We start from the raw sequence: 22,548 nt of genomic DNA, 5'->3' as shown, positions 1-22,548 counted from the left end.
AAAATTGGAGAATGGTTAATATTGACAGGATGGATTCTATTTCCAAAGTAAAATCCATCCTACCTGAAGAGAAGGTGGGCAAGGGAGAAACCAATGGGAACAGCAGCTGAGAATGTCCTTACATTAACTTTACGAGGCTCAAATGGAAGAGGATGACACAAAATATTGTACAGAGTTAGCAAAACTGCATTAATTTCTATCCTCATAAGCTTATTCCCCTGAGCAATAGATTTATCCAAATATTAATTAGGAGACTCACATCATGTGACTATAAATGTAGTAAGACAGTCTGGGAGTGCTGGTGATAGAAACAGGACTGCGAATAGCTCTGCTGCATCATAAGAAGAGAGACATAGTAGGTACATGTGGCCCTGAAAACCATCTGATGATTTGGGGAGCCTCTACTGTACCCCACCCGCTTTCACACATGCCAGGAGATGCAGCAAATATAAGCTTCCTGATAAGCCTTAAAATGTATCCTGAGTACCCAGGGTGGTTACCACCCCCAAGTCAAAATTGTTCTTATCCTAATGGCTCAAGCTGTACAACTGAAATGATATAAGCCACTTTTTCAGATATTTGCAATGTAAATAGTTTAAACAATGAAAAACCCTCCCAGTATTACTCAGTGGAAGAAAATGATTTATAATAATGTGAATTCCTGATTCTTTCCCTCCTATTCAAGACCAGAAGTATGCAGAAAAGAAAAGCCTCCATTGTTTCCTGCAACTATTGTCTTAGTGCACGTGATTATAAAGAACCAAAAGATTAAATCTGTAGTACCTAGCTAAGAAAGTCTTTTTCCAACAGTTGCAAACTGCTAGAGGAAAGAGGGCCATGATTTGCTTTTTTCTTAAAATGTCATCACAGTCCTAGGAGCTGTCTTGTTTTATATCATCCGTTTACTTAACCGGTAACGTCATTGGGCATGCGCAGTGCTATTTCAGCTGCAATCTCATGTCTTCCCCATTCTGTATTTGATGTGTCTGAATTTCTTCATGATCTCAAGTAGTCAGCAGCAGGACCTGTCACACAAACAGCGAAACTGTGTATATTTGAGTGAATATCACAGTGGCCCATTATTAGTCCAGTGACAGAGACGTATGATGAATTTTTCTGAAATGACATTTGAGATGACAGGGGATGAAAATCCCCAAATCAGAGACTATAGTTCTCAGGGTCTCCAGAGCAGTTTGTTGTCAGTAAAACTGGCTGTGTGCAAAGATGCTGCAACATGGACAGCCCCCAAATCAATTCATCATCGCAGGCCATGAAACTCACTTGCGGCAAAATCAATACAGAATTTCAGGCTCCCTGATAACCAGAGAGAATTTTATTTACTCTATTACTTTGCAAATGTTACCTTTAAATCCAATGAGAAAAACTGTATGTCAAACTTTTCTATAAAGTTGAGCTACAACTTTAGTGTCCAAATACTATTTTATTTTATTATTATTTAAAAATTTTTATTGGAGTATAGTTGATTTACAATGTTGTGTTAGATTCAGGTACAGCAAAGTGAATCAATTATACATATACATATATATGCTTTTTTTTTAGATTCTTTTCCATATAGGCCATTACAGAGTGTCGAGTAGAGTTCCCTGTGCTATACAGTAGGTTCTTATTTGTTTATATATAGTAGTGTGTATATGTCAATCCCAATCTCCCAATTTATCTCTCACCCCCTTATCCCCTGGTAACCATAAGTTTGTTTTCTACATCTGTGTCTCTACTAAAGAAGAAACCTAGAATGTTTTCAGGGCCTAGGAACTCACTATTTCAGTCTGATGTTTTGATAGAGAAATAAAGGTAGGTTTATAATGATAAATAAAACAATCCTGATAGGTTAAAAATTGTACAGTTCCAAAATGGAAAAAGTCTGAAAAGTAGCATTTATATAAAAATGAAAATATTGTAATCTTATTTCACAATCATGAAATTCAAATATTTTAACCACTGCAAAATAGTTATTATATAAAGAATAAGGAAAATGTGGTATGGGAAGTTCTGATTTCTGTGAGAAGACTGTCATTATAATATTTTGGTTAAATAATAACAAAAACTAATGATATCCACTTTGAGTCAACATTTACTTTGCCAGGCACTGTGCAAAGGGCTGTATGTACATTTATAAATTAATCTTTATAGTAACCAATGAGGTAGATAACTCCTAATATTCTCATTTTACAAAAGAAGTAATTGAAGGACAACAAAAGTAAGTAATGGCAAAAGGATGTAAAGCTAGTAGGTAGTTGAGCTAAAATAGGAACCATGAAGCCTAACTCTAGAGTATGTGCTTGTAAACACTACAGACTAATCACAAAATTCAAAAGGAAACCATTTTTCTCCCCCAGTCAACTGTAAGACTTTTGTGTCTAAACCCAAGATTTGGGGGAAATTACTTGTAAGATGGCCAGATCTTCTTCTAATGGCGTTTGATGTCATTATTAAAAATACTGCTGTAGCCATAATCATACTATGTGTTAGCTCTGTGAACTCCTTGAAATTGCTCAAGTGGTAATGAAATTAATGAGAGGGTTCTCCAAAGAAAGCATTTGTATCTAGGATACTCACCTATCATCAACTTAGTTGGTTCCAGAAAAACTCCAAGCCATTCTCATCTAAGCCTAGGTACCTTAAACTTCCCAAAATTAATTCCAGTGGAAATTAGCTAAAAAAAAAAACAAAACAGAAAGAAAATACTAATTTGCTTTAATTTTAGAAACCTTGACAATGATACACACACACACACACACACATACACATTGAATCTAAATTCTAGGGTTGATCTGGCAATGCTACATAAGTTCCATTCCTCAAATTAATCTAACATTGATTTACTATTCTATTACTGCCCCCTTTCATTTTGAAGCTTACAATGTAATTGTACTTGTTTACTAAATTAAAAACAGTTTTCACAGAGGCAATGTTTAGAAAACAGATGGATTGAAATCATACAAAAAACAGTTCAAATTTATTCTGGCACTCTCTACAGAAGGAATGAAGAACACAACATAAAATGCATACTATTCTATGTAAAAACAAATCAACACACATCCCATAAGACAGCAGCCTGGATTTTGTGGTCACAGAATTTCTATAAAGTTACCTTTGCCATCCTGAGAAGTGTTTTAGGGATGTTAGAAGAATGGTGTATCAGTTTCCTAACTGGACATATCACCATACTCAGAAGTCTAGCTTTCTGCCTAATATTACTCTGAATTTTGTCAGAATTCAGGCACTGGATGTTGGTCCATTAAAAAAAAAAAAGATGTTTTAAATACAGCTTGCTAGGAACATATGGAGACAAAAGAACACTACAAAATGGCAATCAAATTTCTATTTCTTGTTTTATAGAACAAGGTTATAGCTGAGTGGAATTTAAAATCCTAAAGTCAGTAATACATTTACTCTGAACAGGTTTGAGGAGCAGAAAATTTACAAACTTGCTGCTATTTAGATTCCCAATTCTTTTAGGACAAAATTCAGCCAGTTTTTTTTTTTTTTTTCAATAAAAAAGTTGAAAGTTCATGTACAGTACATACATAGAATGAATTCACTAGGTTATGACTTCTTTCAGTATGGATGTAGACAACAGGGTTCTGAAAAATATAAGGAAACATTTCATATGAGAGAATCCCAGTCTGTTATTGAGAACCTAGATAAAAAATACATACATTTTGTATTTATAATTACAGTATATATTTTTAGTATCTCAATATATATATAGTAGAATAATTGAATAAAAGAAAGAGTACCATTATCTCACCCTACTAATAAATGTATGCAGCTGTACACCAGTGTTTATTTGCTTTCTTTCTTCCTAGAACATAAGTCAAGTGTTCTTTACAGCTCATCTACAGATCCCCACTGGTAAGGCAGCATGAAGACTGCCTCTGTTATTTCATTTCAGAATTTCTTCCTGCAGGGATATGCAGGTACAAGCTGGGGATCATGTATGCAATATCTTCCTCCTCACATCTACCTAGGATGGCTTTAACTCTCTTCAGGGAGAAGTTATTTACTTTTCCCAGTAAGGGGGCCCACTTCTCTTGCCCATATTCATAGATTACTGTTAAAGATTAAACTTGGTACAGTGAAATATTAACATGGTTTCAATTTCTGTATTGCTATGATTCAGACTGGTCCAAAATTGGACCAAAGAACAAGGTAGATTGTACAGTTTAAAGGATTCTTGAGAATCTATATGATGTGAAATTCTAACCACAAGAACCAATCATTTTATTCAAAGTGCTGAGAATTGAATTAACACCAGAAAGCTATAGATAATGTATTCCTACATATACAGGAACTAGCCATGCAAGTTCTTTAACATGTTTCATATATAGGATAAGACAAGCAACTGTTTATATAAAATTCGAGTGGAGTTTTAGTTGATCGAGAGTTAATTAGATTCAAGTTATTTTGATGTGACAACCAAAGACAAAATTTTTTAAATTAAAGTTATTATTCATGAAGTTATTTAATATATGCATTTTATTTCTTTCGTAAAACAAATAGTAATTGAAAATTTTCTAAGAACAGAAAGTTTGCTAGGCATTGAGTATACAGTAGTAAACGTGGTAGATATTTTTACTGCCCTTGTGGAGTTTATAGGTTAGCAAGAAAGACAAACAATTAAATAGGATATTGCAATGATAAATAAGTTTTAAGACAAAGAAGCACATGGGTTATAAAAACTCCATGCTATAGGAAGTGGCATAGTTAGGGAGGAAAGAAAGAAAGAAAAGAAAGAAAGAAAGAAAGAAGGAAAGAAAGAAAGAAAGAGAGAGAGAAGGAAGGAAGGAAGAAAGGAGGAAAGAAAGCGAGAGAGAGGAAGGAAGGAAGAAGGAAGGAAAGGAGGAAAGAAAGAGGAAGGAAGGAAGAAAGAAAGAAAGCAAGAAAGCTAAAGATTGAGAAGGAGTCAAGAGTAATCTAAGAACGGAAGGAAAAAGGAATGATCTATGAAGTAGTAACAGCTATTTAAGACCAAGAAGCAAGAGAGAGCATGACATAGTCAAGAAACTAAAAGAAGGCAGTATAGGGGGAATGCAGAGCGTTAAGGTGAAGTTAAAGGATCAGGAAGAAGGGAGAAGTATTAGTAGCAAGACCTAGCAAGAACGCATAAACAAACTTGAGAATGTTTAGCTTTATCTGAGGAGTAACAGGAAACTTGTTAAAACTGTTTAAACACAGGTTTAAACCTGTGTAGTAAGATGATCATCATGTTTTGTAAAGATCATATTAGACCTAGATATAGGCTGAAAGACTCTTTAAGAATCTGAGATTCCCATTTGGGAAGGGAATATGTAAATTTTGATCTGAGCACGATAAGAGAAGTTTAAAGCTGAGATCCAAGAAAGAGATTCCATCCCTAAAACAACAAAAAATAATAATAATTCCATTCACTCTCTCTAGGAACTTGTCTCTGCCCCAGACTCCATGTGGGGAAAAGAAATTTAACAAAACTGAACTTATGCCCGACCCAGGAATAAGTTCCAAATTTACACAAGGGCATGGAACTAAAATCCTGAAATGGTAACTTACGTTTTAAACAGATTCCAGGTCAGTGAAAACCCTGGATTATGACAAGAATAAAAAAAAAAAATCACTCTGTAACTAAAAAAAAAAAATCTAATGAAGCTAAAAATTAACCCAAAAGGAAAAAGTTCAAATCACACAACAAAAATATCCAAAGTGAGAGGCAGCATGCATAAGAGTGTATAGGTTTAGATTCCCAGCAATTTCATATAGGACATTCTAAAAAAGATTACACAATATGTATATTTGAAGTGACTGAAGAGATGAAAGAAGGATTAGAAAACTTAAAGACATTTTTTATTACCTATTACATCTTACATTTGGACACATAGCATCAAGCTGTTTTATGGACCTTCCTGCTCAGAAGAATCTTACCATATTAGGGAAGTAAAGTTAAAACAAAAAGTAAATTTCTTTCATCTTTGCCTTTCCCTGGACTAATCCCAAAACAGCCAATGATGATGATTCTGGCAGTAGTCAATGAAAAGTCTCAGGATTTACATTATTACATCAACTTTCTCAGGGTTTCACATTGATAGCAAATTTACTCTATCAGGGACAATCCCAATTGCTTTGAAAGCACATTAACGTTGAAATCCTTAGAAGTGAATTGATTGCAAATCTAATCTAAAATAGTTAATTTAAAACACATTCAACAGATAGTGAACGTGTTTGGCTTCAGCACCCTGGCAAAGGATGAGAAAATAAAAAAGAGGAAGAAAGACTTGTTCTTAGGCAACCTGCTGGTTCCTTCAGATTTTTGCTGTTAAACCATTATCAGCGCAACACAGTCCGCAGATTCTAATCATGAGTCCCCTGACAAATCAGAAAGAATGTGGCCTGATCTACCCTTATAGATATAAAGCTATTTCCACCTCATCTTCAAATATAGACTGGGGACTAATTGTTTGGTAGAGGTAACAAGATACAGTAAGTCCCCTACACACAAACGAGTTCCGTTCTGAGAGCACATTCGTAAGACCAATTTGTTCATAAGTCCGACAGAGTTAGCCTAGGACCCAACTAACACAAGCAGCTTCATAGTACTGTACTGTAAGAAGTTTATAGTACTCCTCACATAAATAATGCGTAAAAAACAAACACAAAAAATAAAACATTTTTAATCTTACAGTACAGTACCTTGAAAAGTAGAGTAGTACAGGACAACAGCTGGCATACAGGGGCTGGCATCGAGTGAACAGGCAAGAAGAGTTACTGACTAGAGGAGGGAGAGGAGGTGGGAGATGGTAGAGATGAAGGATTGTCACAATAGGAGATGGACAAGCTGCAATTTCACTCACGCCTGAGATTGATGGAATGCAGGTTCTCTTCTTTAAAAGTTCTCAACTTGAAGGTTTGTAGGTAGGGGACTTAACTACTTTCAAAGTTTAGTGTTTCAAATATTTGTCACAATAACCAAAAATAAATAAAAGTGACAGTACAGTGCTGCCTACCTTCCTCTGCAAAAGCCTCAATTGGCAAATGTCTCAACCAGGCACATAACAATCAGTGGTTGCTCATTTAATTAGTACTAGTGTAGACTTTTAGTGGGAAATTTACACAATGGTGAAATTTCACAGTGATTTTCCTGCTAACTCTAACTTTTTACTTTTGGTTGATTTCTTAGTTTAGAGAGCCTTTTGAACCAACTATAATTCCCTCATAATTTGGCAGAACATGGAAGGAGGACATCTAATAAAACACCTTTGCCTAATCCCTGGAGGTGAGGACACAAGGGTAAGACACAGGGGTAGGGAGAGGGGAGGTCTCCCAGTATTCTGCTGGAAAGGAGATTTGATTATGAAGACATCTTTATATTCAAAGTATTGTCAGTAACCACAAGCTACTGCTAAATTGGTAGAGAGTATCATCAACAATGTTATTACAGAGGCTTATCTTTTCACTTTTACATTGTGTTGATTTTCTTCATCCTCTTGAGTGCATGTGAGCAGATAATCTTGGGTGAATTCCAAGGAATGCATTGAAAGATAAACTGAAAATACATGTGGGATCCATATTTGAAAGTCCTTGAGGGCCATGTTAAGGCATTTGACCTAGATTTCATAAGCATGGGGATCAGGATTTAGGGAAAATATTAAAGCATGTTTACAGTTATGGCTTAAGAAGAACGATTTGTCAGATTGGAACAGAAGCAGTGCTAAACATAGGAAAATATCTAGGCAGCTACCACAAAACACAAGATGAGAAGTAATAGGTCAGAGCTTTACTTCTGAACTCTTGCACCTTCAGCAAATCTCTTCCCAGGAGCTCCCATTTCTAAAAAACAGTAACACCCGGATATAACATTTACACCGGAGGTTCTCACTCTTAAGTGTATACAGAGATCATCCTGGGATCTTTTGAAAAAGACATATTCAGGATCTTTCCATTAGAAATTTGAATCAAGAATTCTAGACTAGGACTCATGGAGGTTTCAACAATTCCCCAAGCAATTTTGATGTCGGTGATACTGGGATCATAATCTGAAAAAACAGTGCTTTAAAGAATCTAAGTGTTTTTCAAAAAAATTCCCCGGGTTCATCCTCTTCCGTATAGGAAGGCTTCCAAAAATAACCAATTGCAAAAAGTTCTCAATGATGGAAGTTCAGATCTACTCTAGTTTAAAGGAACGTGAAGTTATGCGAATATGAACAAATTGTTAACTCAACCATTACATATAATAAACAAGAAAAGATGCATAAATTGCAAACGTTTGGCATTATATATAACATTTATATACATATAAATTCCACTTAGAATTTGCCTGTTCTAAATAGAAAAACAGATTTTCTTTTCTTTTCTCTTTTTTTAAATGTTTTCTTTCTTTTCTTTTTTAATTCTTCTATCAGGAACACATAGAAAAACATAAAGCCTTGATGTAAGTTGTAAATAGATGGTGTATGCTTGGCAAAAAAACCAATGAATGCTTTTTGTACTTAATTTTAAAGCAATTCTAACATGAAATGTCCCTGGTACCCCATTGAATCTTTTTTTTTTTTTAACATTTTTATTGGAGTATAATTGCTTTACAATGGTGTGTTAGTTACTGCTGTATCACAGAGTGAATCAGCTATACATATATATATATATCCCCATATCCCCTCCCTCTTGCATCTCCCTCCCACCTTGCCTATCCCACCCCCTAGGTGGTAACAAAGCACCGAGCTGATCTCCCTGTGCTATGTGGCTGCTTCCCACTAGCTATCTATTATATACTTGGTAGTGTATATATGTCCATGCCACTCTCTCACTTCATCCCAGCTTACCATTCCCCCTCCCCTTGTCCTCAAGTCCATTCTCTACGTCTGCGTCTTTATTCCTGTCCTGCCCCTAGGTTCTTCAGAACCTTTTTTTTTTTTTTTTAGATTCCATATATATGTGTTAGCATACAGTATTTGTTTTTCTCTTTCTGACTTACTTCACTCTGTATGACAGACTCTAGGTCCATCCACCTCACTACAAATAACTCAATTTCATTTTTTTTTATGGCTGAGTAATATTGCACTGTATATATGTGCCACATCTTCTTTATCCATTCATCTGTCAACAGACACTTAGGTTGCTTCCATGTCCTGGCTATTGTAAATAGTGCTGCAATGAACATTGTGGTACATGACTCTTTTTGAATTAGGGTATTCTCAGTGTATATATGCAGTAGTGGGATTGCTGGGTCATATGGTAGTTCTATTTTTAGTTTTTTAAGGGACCTCCATACTGTTCTCCATAGCGGCTGTATCAATTTACATTCCCACTAACAGTGCAAGAGGATTCCCTTTTCTCCACACCCTCTCCAGCATTTATTGTTTGTAGATTTTTTGATGATGGCCATTCTGACTGGTGTGAGGTGCTATCTCACTGCAGTTTTGATTTGCATTTCTCTAATGATTAGTGAAGTTGAGCATCCCTTCATGTTTTTTGTTGGCAGTCTGTATATCTTCGTAGGAGAAATGTCTATTTTGGTCTTCTGCCCATTTTTGAATTGGGTTGTTTGTTTTTTTGATATTGAGCTGCATGAGCTGCTTGTATATTTTGGAGATTAATCTTTTTTCAGTTGCTTCTTTTGCAAATATTTTCTCCCATTCTGAGGGTTGTCTTTTTGTCTTGTTTATGGTTTCCTTTGTTGTGCAAAAGCTTTTAAGTTTCATTAGGTCCCATTTGTTTATTTTTGTTTTTCTTTGCATTTCTCTAGGAGGTGGGTCAAAAAGGATCTTGCTGTGATTTATGTCATAGAGTGTTCTGCCTATGTTTTCCTCTAAGAGTTTGATAGTGTCTGGCCTTACATTTAGGTGTTTAATCTATTTTGAGTTTATTTTTGTGTATGGTGTTAGGAAGTGTTCTAATTTCATTCTTTTACATATAGCTAACCAGTTTTCCCAGCACCACTTATTGAAGAGGATGTCTTTTCTCCATTATATATTCTTGCCTCCTTTATCAAAGATAAGGTGACCATATGTGTGTGGGTTTACCTCTGGGCTTTCTATCCTGTTCCATTGATCTATATTTATGTTTTTGTGCCAGTACCATTCTGTCTTGATTACTGTAGCTTTGTAGTATAGTCTGAGGTCTAGGAGCCTGATACCTCCAGCTCCGTTTTTCTTTCTCAAGATTGCTTTCGCTATTCAGGGTCTTTTGTGTTTCCATACAAATTGTGAAATTTTTTGTTCACATTCTGTGAAAAATGCCACTGGTAGTTTGATAGGGGTTGCATTGAATCTGTAGATTGCTTTGGGTAGTATAGTCATTTTCACAATGTTGATTCTTCCAATCCAAGAACATGGTATATCTCTCCATCTGTTTGTATCATCTTTAATTTCTTTCATCAGTGTCTTATAGTTTCTGCATACAGGTCTTTTGTCTCCTTAGGTAGGAATATTCCTAGGTATTTTATTCTTTTTGTTGCAGTGGTAAATGGAACTGTTTCCTTAATTTCTCTTTCATATTTTTCATCATTAGTGTATAGGAATGCAAGAGATTTCTGTGCCTTAATTTTGTATCCTGCTACTTTACCAAATTCATTGATTAGCTCTAGTAGTTTTCTGGTGGCATCTTCAGGATTCTCTATGTATAGTATCATGTCATCTGCAAACAGTGACAGCTTTACTTCTTCTTTTCCAATTTGGATTCCTTTTATTTCTATTTCTTCTCTGACTGCTGTGGCTAAAAATTCCAAAACTATGTTGAATAATAGTGGTGAGAGTGGGCAACCTTGTCTTGTTCCTGATCTTAGTGGAAATGGTTTCAGTTTTTCACCATTGAGAACGATGTTGGCTGTGGGCTTGTCATATATGGCCTTCGTTATGTTGAGGTAAGTTCCCTCTATGCCTACTTTCTGCAGTGCTTTTATCATAAATGGCTGTTGAATTTTGTTGAAAGCTTTTTCTGCATCTATTGAGATGATCATATGGTTTTTCTCCTTCAATTTGTTAATATGGTTTATCACATTGATTGATTTGTGTATATTGAAGAATTCTCGCATTCCTTGAATAAACCCCACTTCATCATGGTGTATGATCCTTTTATTGTGCTGTTGGATTCTGTTTGCTAGTATTTTGTTGACAATTTTTGCATCTATGTTCATCAGTGTTATTTGCCTGCAGTTTTCTTTTTTTGTGACATCTTTGTCTGGTTTTGGTATCAGGGTGATGGTGGCCTCGTAGAATGAGTTTGGGAGTGTTCTTCCCTCTGCTATATTTTGGAAGAGTTTGAGAAGGATGGGTGTTAGCTCTTCTCTAAATGTTTGATAGAATTCACCTAAAAAATCATCTGGTCCTGGGCTTTGTTTGTTGGAAGATTTTTAATCACAGTCTCAATTTCAGTGCTTGTGATTGGTCTGTTTATATTTTCTATTTCTTCCTGCTTCAGGCTTTGAAGGTTGTGCTTTTCTAAGAATTTGTCCATTTCTTCCAGGTTGTCCATTTTATTGGCATATAGTTGTTTGTAGTAATCTCTCATAATCCTTTGTATTTCTGCAGTGTCAGTTGTTACTTCTCCTTTTTCATTTCTAATTCTGTTGATTTGAGTCTTTTCCCTTTTTCCTTGATGAGTCTGGCTGATGGTTTATCAATTTTGTTTATCTTCTCAAGGAACCAGCTTTTAGTTCTATTGATCTTGGCTATTGTTTCCTTCATTTCTTTTTCATTTATTTCTGATCTGATCTTTATGATTTCTTTCCTTATGCTATCTTTGCATTTTTTTGGTTCTTCTTTCTCTAATTGCTTTTGTTGTAAGGTTAGGTTGTTTATTTGAGATTTCTCTTGTTTCTTGAAGTAGGATTGTATTGCTATAAACTTCCCTCTTACAACTGCTTTTGCTGCATCCCATAGGTTTTGGGTCGTCATGTTTTCATGGTCATTTGTTTCTAGGTATTTTTTGATTTCCTCTTTGATTTCTTTGGTGATCTCTTGGTTGTTTGGTAGTGTATTGATTAGCCTCCATGTGGTTGCATTTTTTTACAGATCTTTTCCTGTAATTGATATCTTGTCTTGTAGTGTTGTGGTCAGAAAAAATACTTGAGAGGATTTCAGTTTTCTTAAATTTACCAAGGCTTGATTTGTAACCCAAGATAAGATCTATCCTGGAGAATGTTCCATGAGCAGTTGAGAAGAAAGTGTATTCTGCTGTTTTTGGATGGAATGTCCTATAAATACCAAAAAGTCCTTCTTGTTTAATGTGTCATTTACAGCTTGTGTTTCCTTATTTATTTTCATTCGGGATGATCTGTCCATTGGTGAAAGTGAGGTGTTAAGGTCCCCTACTATGATTGTGTTACTGTCAATTTCCCCTTTTATGGCTGTTAGTGTTTGCCTTATGTATTGAGGTGCTCCTATGTTGGGTGCATAAATATTTACAATTGTTATATCTTCTTCTTGCATTGATCCCTTGATCATTATGTAGTGTCCTTCTTTATCTCTTGTAATAGTCTTTATTTTAAAGACTATTCTGTGTGATATGAGAATTGTTACTCCAACTTTCTTTTGATTTGCATTTGCATGGAATATCTTTTTCCATCCCACCACATTCAGTCTGTACGTTTCCCTACGTCTGAAGTCGGTCTCTTGTAGGCAGCATATATATGGATCTCGTTTTTGTATCCATTCAGCAAGCCTGTGTCTTTTGGTTTGAGCTTTTAATCCATTCACGTTTAAGGTAATTATCGATATGTATGTTTCTATTACCATTTTCTTAATTTTTTTGTGTTTGTTTTTGTAGGTACTTCTCTTCTCTTGTGTTTCCCACTTAGAGAAGTTCCTTTAGCATTTGTTGTACAGCTGGTTTGGTGGTGCTGAATTCTCTTAACTTTTGTTTGTCTGTAAAGCTTTTGATTTCTCCATCGAATCTGAATGAGATCCTTGCCGGGTAGAGTACTCTTGGTTGTAGGTTCTTCCCTTTCATCACTTTAAATATATCATGCCACTCCCTTCTGGCTTGTAGAGTTTCTGCTGAAAGATCAGCTGTTAACCTTATGGGGATTCCCTTGTATGTTATTTGCTGCTTTTCCCTTGCTGCTTTTAATATTTTTTCTTTGTATTTAATTTTTGATAGTTTGATTAATATGTGTCTTGGTGTGTTTCTCCTTGGATTTATCCTGCACAGGACTCTCTGTGCTTCCTGGACTTTATTATTTCCTTTCCCATATTAGCGAAGTTTTCAACTATAAACTCTTGAAATATTTTCTCAGTACCTTTCTTTTTCTCTTCTTCTTCTGGGAGCCCTATAATTCGAATGTTGGTGCATTTAATGTTGGCCCAGAGGTCTCTGAGACTGTCCTCTTTTCATTCTTTTTTCTTTACTCTGCTCTGTGGTAGTTATTTCCACTATTTTATCTTCCAGGTCACTTATCCTTTCTTCTGCCTCAGTTATTCTGCTATTGATTCTTTCTAGAGAATTTTTAATTTCACTTACTGTGTTGTTCATCATTGTTTGTTTGCTCTTTAGTTGTTCCAGATCCTTGTTAAACGTTTCTTGTATTTTCTCCATTCTGTTTCCAAGATTTTGGATCATCTTTACTATCATTACTCTGAATTATTTTTCAGGTAGACTGCCTATTTCCTCTTCGTTTGTTTCATCTGATGGGTTTTTAACTTGCTCCTTCATCTGCCGTGTGTTTCTATGTCTTGTCATTTTACTTAACTTACTGTGTTTGGGGTCTCCTTTTCACAGGCTGTAGGTTCATAGTTCCCGTTGTTTTTGGTGTCTGCCCCCAGTGGGTAAGGTTGTTTCAATGGGTTGGGTTGTGCAGGCTTCCTGTTGGAGGAGACAGGTGCCTGTGTTCTGATTGATGCGGCTGGATCTTGTCTTTCTGGTGGGCAGGACCACGTCTGGTGGTGTGTTTTGGGGTGTCTGTGAAGTTATTATAATTTTAGGCAGCCTCTCTGCTATTGGGTTGGGTTGTGTTCCTGTCTTGCTAGTTGTTTGGCTTGCGGTGTCCAGCACTGAAGCTTGCTGGTCATTGAGTGGAGCTGAGTCTTCGCGTTGAGATGGAGATCTCTGGGAGATCTCTTGCTGATTGATGTCACGAGGGGCCAGGAGGTCTCTGGTGGACCAATGTCCTGAACTCGGCTCTGCCACCTCAGACGCTCAGGCCTGACACCTGGTGGGAGCACCAAGACCCTGTCAGCCACATGGCTCAGAATAAGAAGGAAAGAAAGAAAGAGAAAGAAAGAAAGGGAGAGAGAGAGAGAAAGAAATAAAAAAATTTTAATATTATTAAAATATAAAAAGTAATTTAAAAAAAAGAAGAGAGCAACCAAACTAATAAGCAAATCCACCAATGATAACAAGCCCTAAAAACTATACTAAAAAAACCGGACAGACGGAACCCTAGGACAAGTGGTAAAAGCAAACCTATACAGACAAAATCACACAAAGAAGCATACACATACACACTGACAAAAAGAGAAAACGGGAAAAAAATGTATATGTATATTTTTTTAAATTGTAGAGAGCAACAAAATCAATAAACAAATCTACCAATGATATTAAGCTCTAAATACTAAACTAAGATAAACATATAAATCAGAAACTAGTCAGTCGCATACAGCGTACCCCAAGCCTACAGTTGCTCCCAAAGTCCACCGCCTCAACTTTGGGATGGTTCATTGTCTATTCAGGTATTCCACAGATGCAGGGTACATCAAGTTGATTGTGGAGAATTAATCTGCTGCTCCTGAGGCTTCCTGGAGAGATTTCCCTTTCTGTTCTTTGTTCACACAGCTCCTGGGGGTCAGCCTTGGATTTGGCCCCACCTCTGTGTTTAGGTCTCCTGAGGGCGTCTGTTCTTTGCTCAGGCAGGACAGGGTTAAAGGAGCAGCTTTTTAGGGGGCTCTGGCTCACTCAGGCCAGGGGAAAGAAGGGGTACGGAATGCAGGGCGAGCCTGCGGTGGCAGAGGCCAGCGTAATGTTGCAACAGCCTGAGGCGTGCTGTGTGTTCTTCTGGGGAAGTTGTCCCTGGATCATGGGACCCTGGCAGTGGTGGGCTGCACAGGCTCCTGGGAGGGGAGGTGTGGATAGTGACCTGTGCTTGCACACAGGCTTCTTGGTGGCTGCAGTAGCAGCATTAACATTTCATGCCTGTCTCTGGTGTCTGTGCTGATAGCCATGGCTCACGCCCGTCTCTGCAGCTCGTTTAGGTGGTGCTCTGAACCCCCTCTCCTCACACACCCCGAAACAATGGTCTCTTGCCTCTTAGGCAGTTCCAGACTTTTTCCCTGACTCCCTCCCGGCTAGCTGTGGTGCACTAGCCCCCTTCAGGCTGTGTTCATGCAGCCAACCCCAGTCCTCTCCCTGGGGTCTGACCTCCGAAGCCCGAGCCCCTGCTCCCAGCCCCCACCTGCCACCTCGGGTGAGCTGACAAGCCTCTCAGGCTGGTGAGTGCTGATTGGCACTTATCCTGTGTGTGGGAATCTCTCCGCTTTGCCCTCTGCACCCCTGTTGCTGTGCTCTCCTCTGTGGTTCTGAAGCTCCCCCCCCTCCACTCACCCCCTATCTCCACCAGTGAATGGGCTTCCTAGAGTGTGGAAACTTTCCTCCTTCACAGCTCCCTCCCAGAGGTGCAGGTCCTATCCCTATTCTTTTGTCTGTTTTTCCTTTTTTCTTTTGCCCTACCTAGGTACGTGGGGAGTTTCTTGCCTTTTGGAAAGTCTGAGGTCTTCTTCCAGCGTTCAGTAGGTGTTCTGTAGGAGTTGTTCCACATATAGATGTATTTTTGATGTATTTGTTGGGAGGAAAGTGATCTCCACATCTTACTCCTCCACCATCTTGAAGGTCCTCTACCCCATTGAATCTTGAATGGCCTCATGTAATTCGCAAAAACCATGTGTATTAGTGCTCAGGCTGGATTCCTACCTACTCAACTTCTGGTTGCTTTGCTTTCTTCAGCCTACACCTTCAACTTTTTTTGTAGGAATGTCCTTGGGCTGCCAAAGCTGCTTTGCCCACAAGCACAGGGAGCAAGAGGTACCTGGAAATTTATGTCCCTCCACTATAGCCCTTTGCCGGTGACTGACTGGTATGGAATTGTGAAATTCCAGCTCCCTTGACTGAACTTGGGACAAATTCTGGGGCTTGATGTACACCCCAGAGTTTCTCTGAGGAATCAAGCTGAGACTGGGACTTTGTACTTTCCCCTCTCCCATGTGGGTTTCTTCTGGGAGTACTTTCTTAGTAAATAACATGTAGCTGATTCTTCATCTCAGGGTGTGAGTCTAGGGAACCCAGCGTAAGGCACGATGTTAACCACACTTCCAACTAATGACCCTTCCAGGAAGAAAACAACAAATGAAAACACAAGTGAAACACAATACAACGTAAACTTCACAAGAGTAAACACAATAAATAAAAACACATTTTGGTGTTTTATTGTAAACAAGGAAGTCTTAGAAAAGTCTCTGGTCTTACATGGAAAGGGCAAGGATTTATTAATGAAGTTTAAATAGAAATGTATGTTATTATACCTACTTACCTCCAGATTTTTCTCACCAGATTCAAAATCCTCCCGTTATTCCCTCCTACGTTTTAATATTAAACACAGACATTGTTGTGTTGCTTACAGTTCAAGACCAGTACTTCCTAAAGCAGGATCTGTGAAATGCTGGTACTTGAGGCTAATTGTAGGTAGTATGTGAAAAGAAAAAATGTTGGGTAAATGATCCCAATATACAAAGCAGTTGAGAAATGCTAGTTTAAACAAAGTAAAACAGGCTATTTGATTTAGGGTATTTCAAACATTTAATATAATAACGCTCATTGGAAATGTTTGATAAAGTGCTAGCCTTTATTTAAGCCTTACTTACATATCTTATTCAATAATCAAACTATTTTTCCTTATCTTTTCATAGCTTTATTGAGGTATAATTTTCAGATAATAAAATGTACATATGTATACACCCATAAAATCATTGCCACAATCAATTTAATGAACCTATCCATTACCCCCAGAATTTTCCTTGTACCCCTTTATAATATATTCCTCCCAGCCCTTCTGCCCGTGATTCTTCTTTCTGATACTATTGATTAATCTGAATTTTCTCAAATTTTGTAAAAATAGAATCATATGGTAGATAATCTTTTGTGTTTGGCTTCTTTCACTCAGCATAATTGTTTAGAGACTCAACCATGTTTATGTGTGTATCAATAGTCCCTTCCTGTTTATTACTGTATAATATTTAATTGTGTGGATATACCACAAACATTTACTCACATGTTGATGATCATTTGGGTACTTTCCAGTTTCAGGTTATTTTTAAAAAGCTGTTTTGTGTATAAGTTTTTATATAGACATTTACTTTCATGTCTCATGAATGGAGTGAAATAGATAGGTAACAGTAGGTGTATATTTAATATTCTAAGAAATTGCCAAACTATTTTCCAAAATAATTGTAACATTTTACAGGAGGAAAATGTGAGAGTTCTAATTGTCCTACAACCTTGCAAATACTCGGTATCATCAGTCTGTTTAATTTTAGACATTATAGTAAGTGTACAGTGGTATATCACTGTGATCTTAATTTGCATGTATCTAGTGACATACTATTCAGCATCTTTCCATGTGCTCACTTGCCATTCATACGTCTTATTTCATAAAGTATATGCTCAAATCTTCTGCTGTTTTTTAATTGTACTTTTTGTTATCTTATTGAGTTTTAAGCGTTCTTTATATATCCTGGATGAAAGTCCTTTGTCAGATATATCATTTGAATATATTTCCTCTGTCTGCAGTTTGTCTTCTTATTCTCTGAAAAGTGTCTTTGGAAGAACAGAAATCCTTAATTATGATAAAGTCCTGTTCATCAATTTGTTTTTTTCATTGATTCTGCTTTTGGTGTTATAGCTAAGAAACCTTTGTCTAAACGAGTGGTTCTCAACCAAGGTCAATGTTCTACCCACAGGACATTTTGCAATGTTTGGAGAAACTTTATTGTCACAATAGAAGGTGGGTAAGGAGAGATACTACTGGCATTTACTGGGTAGAGCCCAAGGATTGTACTAAATATCCTATGATGCACTGGACAGCTCCCCTCCCCCTCCCCACAAAGAATTATACATTTCAGTAGTGAGAAAGTGGAGAAACTCTGGCCTAATTCTAAGTCATAAAGCTCTTATGTTTTCTTCTACAAATTTCATACTTTTAGTTTTTACATTTATATCTATGATCCATTTTGATTTATTCTTGTTTATCTTGAGAGGTATGGCTCATATTTTTGCACATGAATATCCAAGTTTTTGCGACACTACTAATTAAAACGACTATGCTTTCTTCACTGAATTATCTATGCACATTTGTTGAAAATCAATTGGCCAGATGTGTGATGGTCTATTTCTGAACTCTATTCTATTTCTTTGATCTATTTGGCTATCTGGACACAATGTCTTAATTACTGAAGGTTTACAGTAAGTCTTGAAATTAGTAGTTTACATTTCTCTTTTCAAAGTTGTTTAGCTATTTATCCCCAAGTAGTTCATATTTCTTAATGCTAGTGTACATGGGTATTATTTATATTATTTATTGTGACAAAATATACATAACATAAAATTTACCATTCTAAGCATTTTGAAGTGTGCAAGTCAGTGTCATTAAAGTACATTCACACTGTGGTGCAACCATCACCACTCCAACTATAGAATGTTTTTTATCTTCCCAAACTGAAAGTCTGTATCCATTAAACAATAACTTCTCCCTCCCTCCAGCCCCAAGAAACCACCATTTTACCTTCTGTCTCTATAGATTTGACTCCTCTAGGTACCTCATATAAATGGAATCAGAGTATTTGCCCTTACAAATAAAGATGCTTCAGGAATTCACATGTCATCCTTGTGCAGGGGCCATGCTAATCATCTCTGCATTGTTCCAATTTTATTGTATGTATTGATGAAGTAAGCATTATTTTTTATTTCAACTTCTGATTTTATTCATTTCTAGTATATAGAAATACAGTTCTTTTCATTTGTTGATCTTGTATCCTCTAACCTTGCTAAGCTCAACCAATCACACAGATAAAATTACAGTTACAAGAATTTTATTAAAGTGGAGACTGACATTTAGAAGGCTGAAGAACAGGGCATACTAGTAAATTTGACCCTATCTGAGCCTCCGAGTCACACCTAATTTGTAGGAGTCAGGGAATAGATTCACAGAAACAGCTTGTTGGATGGAGCTGAGGAAAACATGGAAATTCATAGATTCCACGTTGCCTCCTAGAGAGAGGAACACTACTTTATCTGTCTTTGGGCTGCCAATGTACACTTAAAGAGATTGTTTCTAAAATGGAAAAACTCTCTGCTCCAAAGCTATTTCTCTCTGCCAAAAGCCAAACATCTTCCAGCAAATTTAATGTTTAACATTAAAAAAGAGATTTTACAATGTATCTAAATACTTATACTTGTGCTTAAAACTAAATGAATTGATCAGTAGTAACAATATTGTTTAAGGTCCCAACTCTCTACTAGAGCTAATACATGTAAGTCTCTCTATAAAAGTGTAAGAAGAAAAGGGGAAAAAATCCAGAAATAAAAACACTTAGCATCGAAAAGAATAGGACAAAATGAGAATTGAGAGCAAATGATGCTTTGTAAAAATAGTCATTACAAGAAGAGGATTCTTTTGCAGAAAATTAGAAAGCATGTTGCATTGGTAAATCTAAAGCAGGCTCTTATGAAAATGGAGTAATATCAAAATGAGGGAGTTCTTGCAAATGCAAATCATGATTGCAAGGCTTTTTTTTTTTTAAATCAGTGAATAATACATTGAATAAGGCAGAAAAGCAAATTATTGAACTAAAAGAGAATCCTAGGAAATTCTCCGAACTCCAAGGAATAATATAAGGCAAAGACACAGAAATTAAGAAGAAAAAAAAGAAAGAGATGGGGAGGGCTAATTTGGGAAATCTTATATATAGGAACCCATATGGAAAGAATAGAAAAAAGAAGAAGAAATCATCAGAGAAGAATATATTTTTTTTAATTTCCAAGTATAAGACACAAATATTTTCATAAAATAATTCACTAAGTATCTGGCAAATAAGTCATCACCTTGTAACATTTCTAAATTATAAGTGTAAGAAGAATTATTATATAATCATCCATGTTAAAGAATTGGGTTATCCATGAAGAAAAAATACTTGAAGGCTAATTATCTACAAAATTAAATTCTAGAAGAAATGGGGCAATTTCAAACATGTATTGATTCAGAAAATGTATCACTCACATTCTCTTTATGAAAAAAAAGTATGTATAAGAAAATAATTATGTCTGCATTTCCCTGAATAATACCTCACATACTTGTGGCCCAACTGGATAGTCTCTAATACAAAGTGCCTGTACAAAATGCTTACCATATTACTATTAGATTTTTTATTTTTTCATGTATAGATTCATAGAAGTTCTTTATATACTCTGAAAATGCTTTATATGTGTTGCAAGTGTCGAATGTCTTTACATTGCTTTTATTGTATATTTTGATACACAGAAGTTCTTTATTTTAAGGAAGTTGAATTTAGCAATTTTTGTCTTTATGATTTCTTGTTTGTTTACCAGTTTAAAAAATTTTCTTTTTTTGAGGTCGTGACAGTGTTCTCCTATATTGTCTCTTAAAATTGTATAGATTTTCCTTTCATATTTAGATTTTTAACCACATGGAATTTATATTTCTGTATGGTATAAAGAAGAAATTTAATCACCCTCTTTTTTACTACATAGAGATAATCACTCATTCCAACACAACAGGATAAATAGTCTCTTTTCCACATTGACCCACTTATCTAAAATGTGTGTGTATGTGTGTGTGTTTGTGTGTCTATCTCTGAGGTCTGATTTATGCTCCATTTGTTTGTGTATTTCTGCACCAATATCACACTGTCTTGGTTACTAGAGCTTTATCATAAAATTTCATACCTGGTAGGGCAAGTCTTCCCAATGTATTCTTTAAAATTACCTTAGTTACTCTTGGTTCTTTTCACTATGTATAAGCTTTAGGTTAAAATAATCAGTGTAAACACACACACACACAAATGGATTTTGATTAGAATTGCATTGCATCTATAGATCAATTTTGAGAGATTTTATATTTTTGATTATTGAATATTTCAAGCTGTGAAATATCCCTCATTTAGTTTTTAAAAATTTTAATCAGATTAAAACTTTTTTAAAGAATTTTTGCATAGGAATTTGTATGATAAATTCCTAGACAGCTTTCATTTTTATAATTTAAAATGGGTTTTTTTTTTTAATATTTTAAACATTCATGTAAATGTATATATAATACTTTCTTTAACTGTTATATGTAAATTCAGCAGTCTTAATAATTTGATAAATTATTAATAAATTAACAAGTAATTTATTACTTATGTTCTATCAAATTGCCTTCATTCACAGTGATACGATTTGCAACTATTGGCAGGTTTTTGTTTGTTGACTTTTTGTTTCCAAACTGCATATAATTTTTTTCTTTGTCTCTCTGCACTGAACACCCCAAATTGTAAAAAAGTTGTAATAACAGTAACATTTCTTGTTCCTAACTTTAAAGGGAATACTTTCAGCATTTCACTATAAAATATTGTGTTTACTGTATTTTATGTGGATAACCTTTATCAGATTAAAGAACAAAATAGTAAAACATTTCTTTCAAGTAACATCGAAGCCAAAAAATAAAAATGACCAGTGAATCATGAACAATCCTGTTTCTGCCAGAGGAGAAAAAAAACAAAACAAAACTATAGAGTTGCTATAGTTACCAACTTTAAATAATAGATTATTGCGAAGTATTCTTATAGCTCTCATTAACTGGTTTTAAGGAATGGAGTTGGCATATCTCTAGAGAGCATATATGTTAAGGATAAGTTACAATCACTTGAATAGGATTTCCAGAAAATGCCTTGCCAAAGTCTCACAGAGATTGATTTATTTGTGCTTAAAGTCAGATCATTTAATCTCTACCATTTCAAATTCTCATTCTTACATAGGTGGGTCCTACCACCTCAATAAAGGTTGGAAACGGGCAGAGAAACATCACTGTATGCTACCCCTCTTCTCAGTATTGTATTGAAAGTGCCTTCTTAAAGTTAACAGTACCTCATTAGCTAAAGTTCCAGGTATTCACTCCACTTCCTTTATTGAGCTCAAGCAACCAATATTGACAATTATCTTTTTTTCTTCTCTCACCGAGAGTTCTACATAATCTTCTCAAGTACCAACTTATATTGGTTTTCTCCTGACTCCTGTCAACTCCTCTGTGACCCTCACCCTTCTCAAATAAGTTATCAGTATTTTCTTCCATTCTAATAAAAATTAATGTCCTGTAGGCTCAGAGATGACCTATTTGAACTTGCAAATCACAAAGAGACCCATGACTTCCTCACTGAAAACCCTATTCCATGAGCTTATACTACTCATTAATAATGAATAAATTAATTAAAACTCATGCAGTTTTTGAATTAAATTTAACTCCCCTTGAATTTCTGTGTATTGGTCCTAGTTATAGCCTCTGGAATTGCATAGTAGGCTAAATAATCC

General features: G+C 35.8%; 1 non-coding gene across 1 annotated transcript; it reads right to left on the bottom strand.

The window, feature by feature from the left end:
* Nucleotides 1-18,816: 18,816 nt before the first annotated feature.
* Nucleotides 18,817-18,921, bottom strand: LOC118880441. Its single transcript, XR_005016310.1, has one exon. It is a non-coding gene; the product is annotated as a U6 spliceosomal RNA (small nuclear RNA).
* Nucleotides 18,922-22,548: the final 3,627 nt, after the last annotated feature.

Source organism: Balaenoptera musculus, chromosome 14 (assembly GCF_009873245.2).
Source record: "Balaenoptera musculus isolate JJ_BM4_2016_0621 chromosome 14, mBalMus1.pri.v3, whole genome shotgun sequence".
Lineage (NCBI taxonomy): Eukaryota > Metazoa > Chordata > Mammalia > Artiodactyla > Balaenopteridae > Balaenoptera > Balaenoptera musculus.
This window is presented reverse-complemented; position numbering and strand designations above follow the sequence as displayed.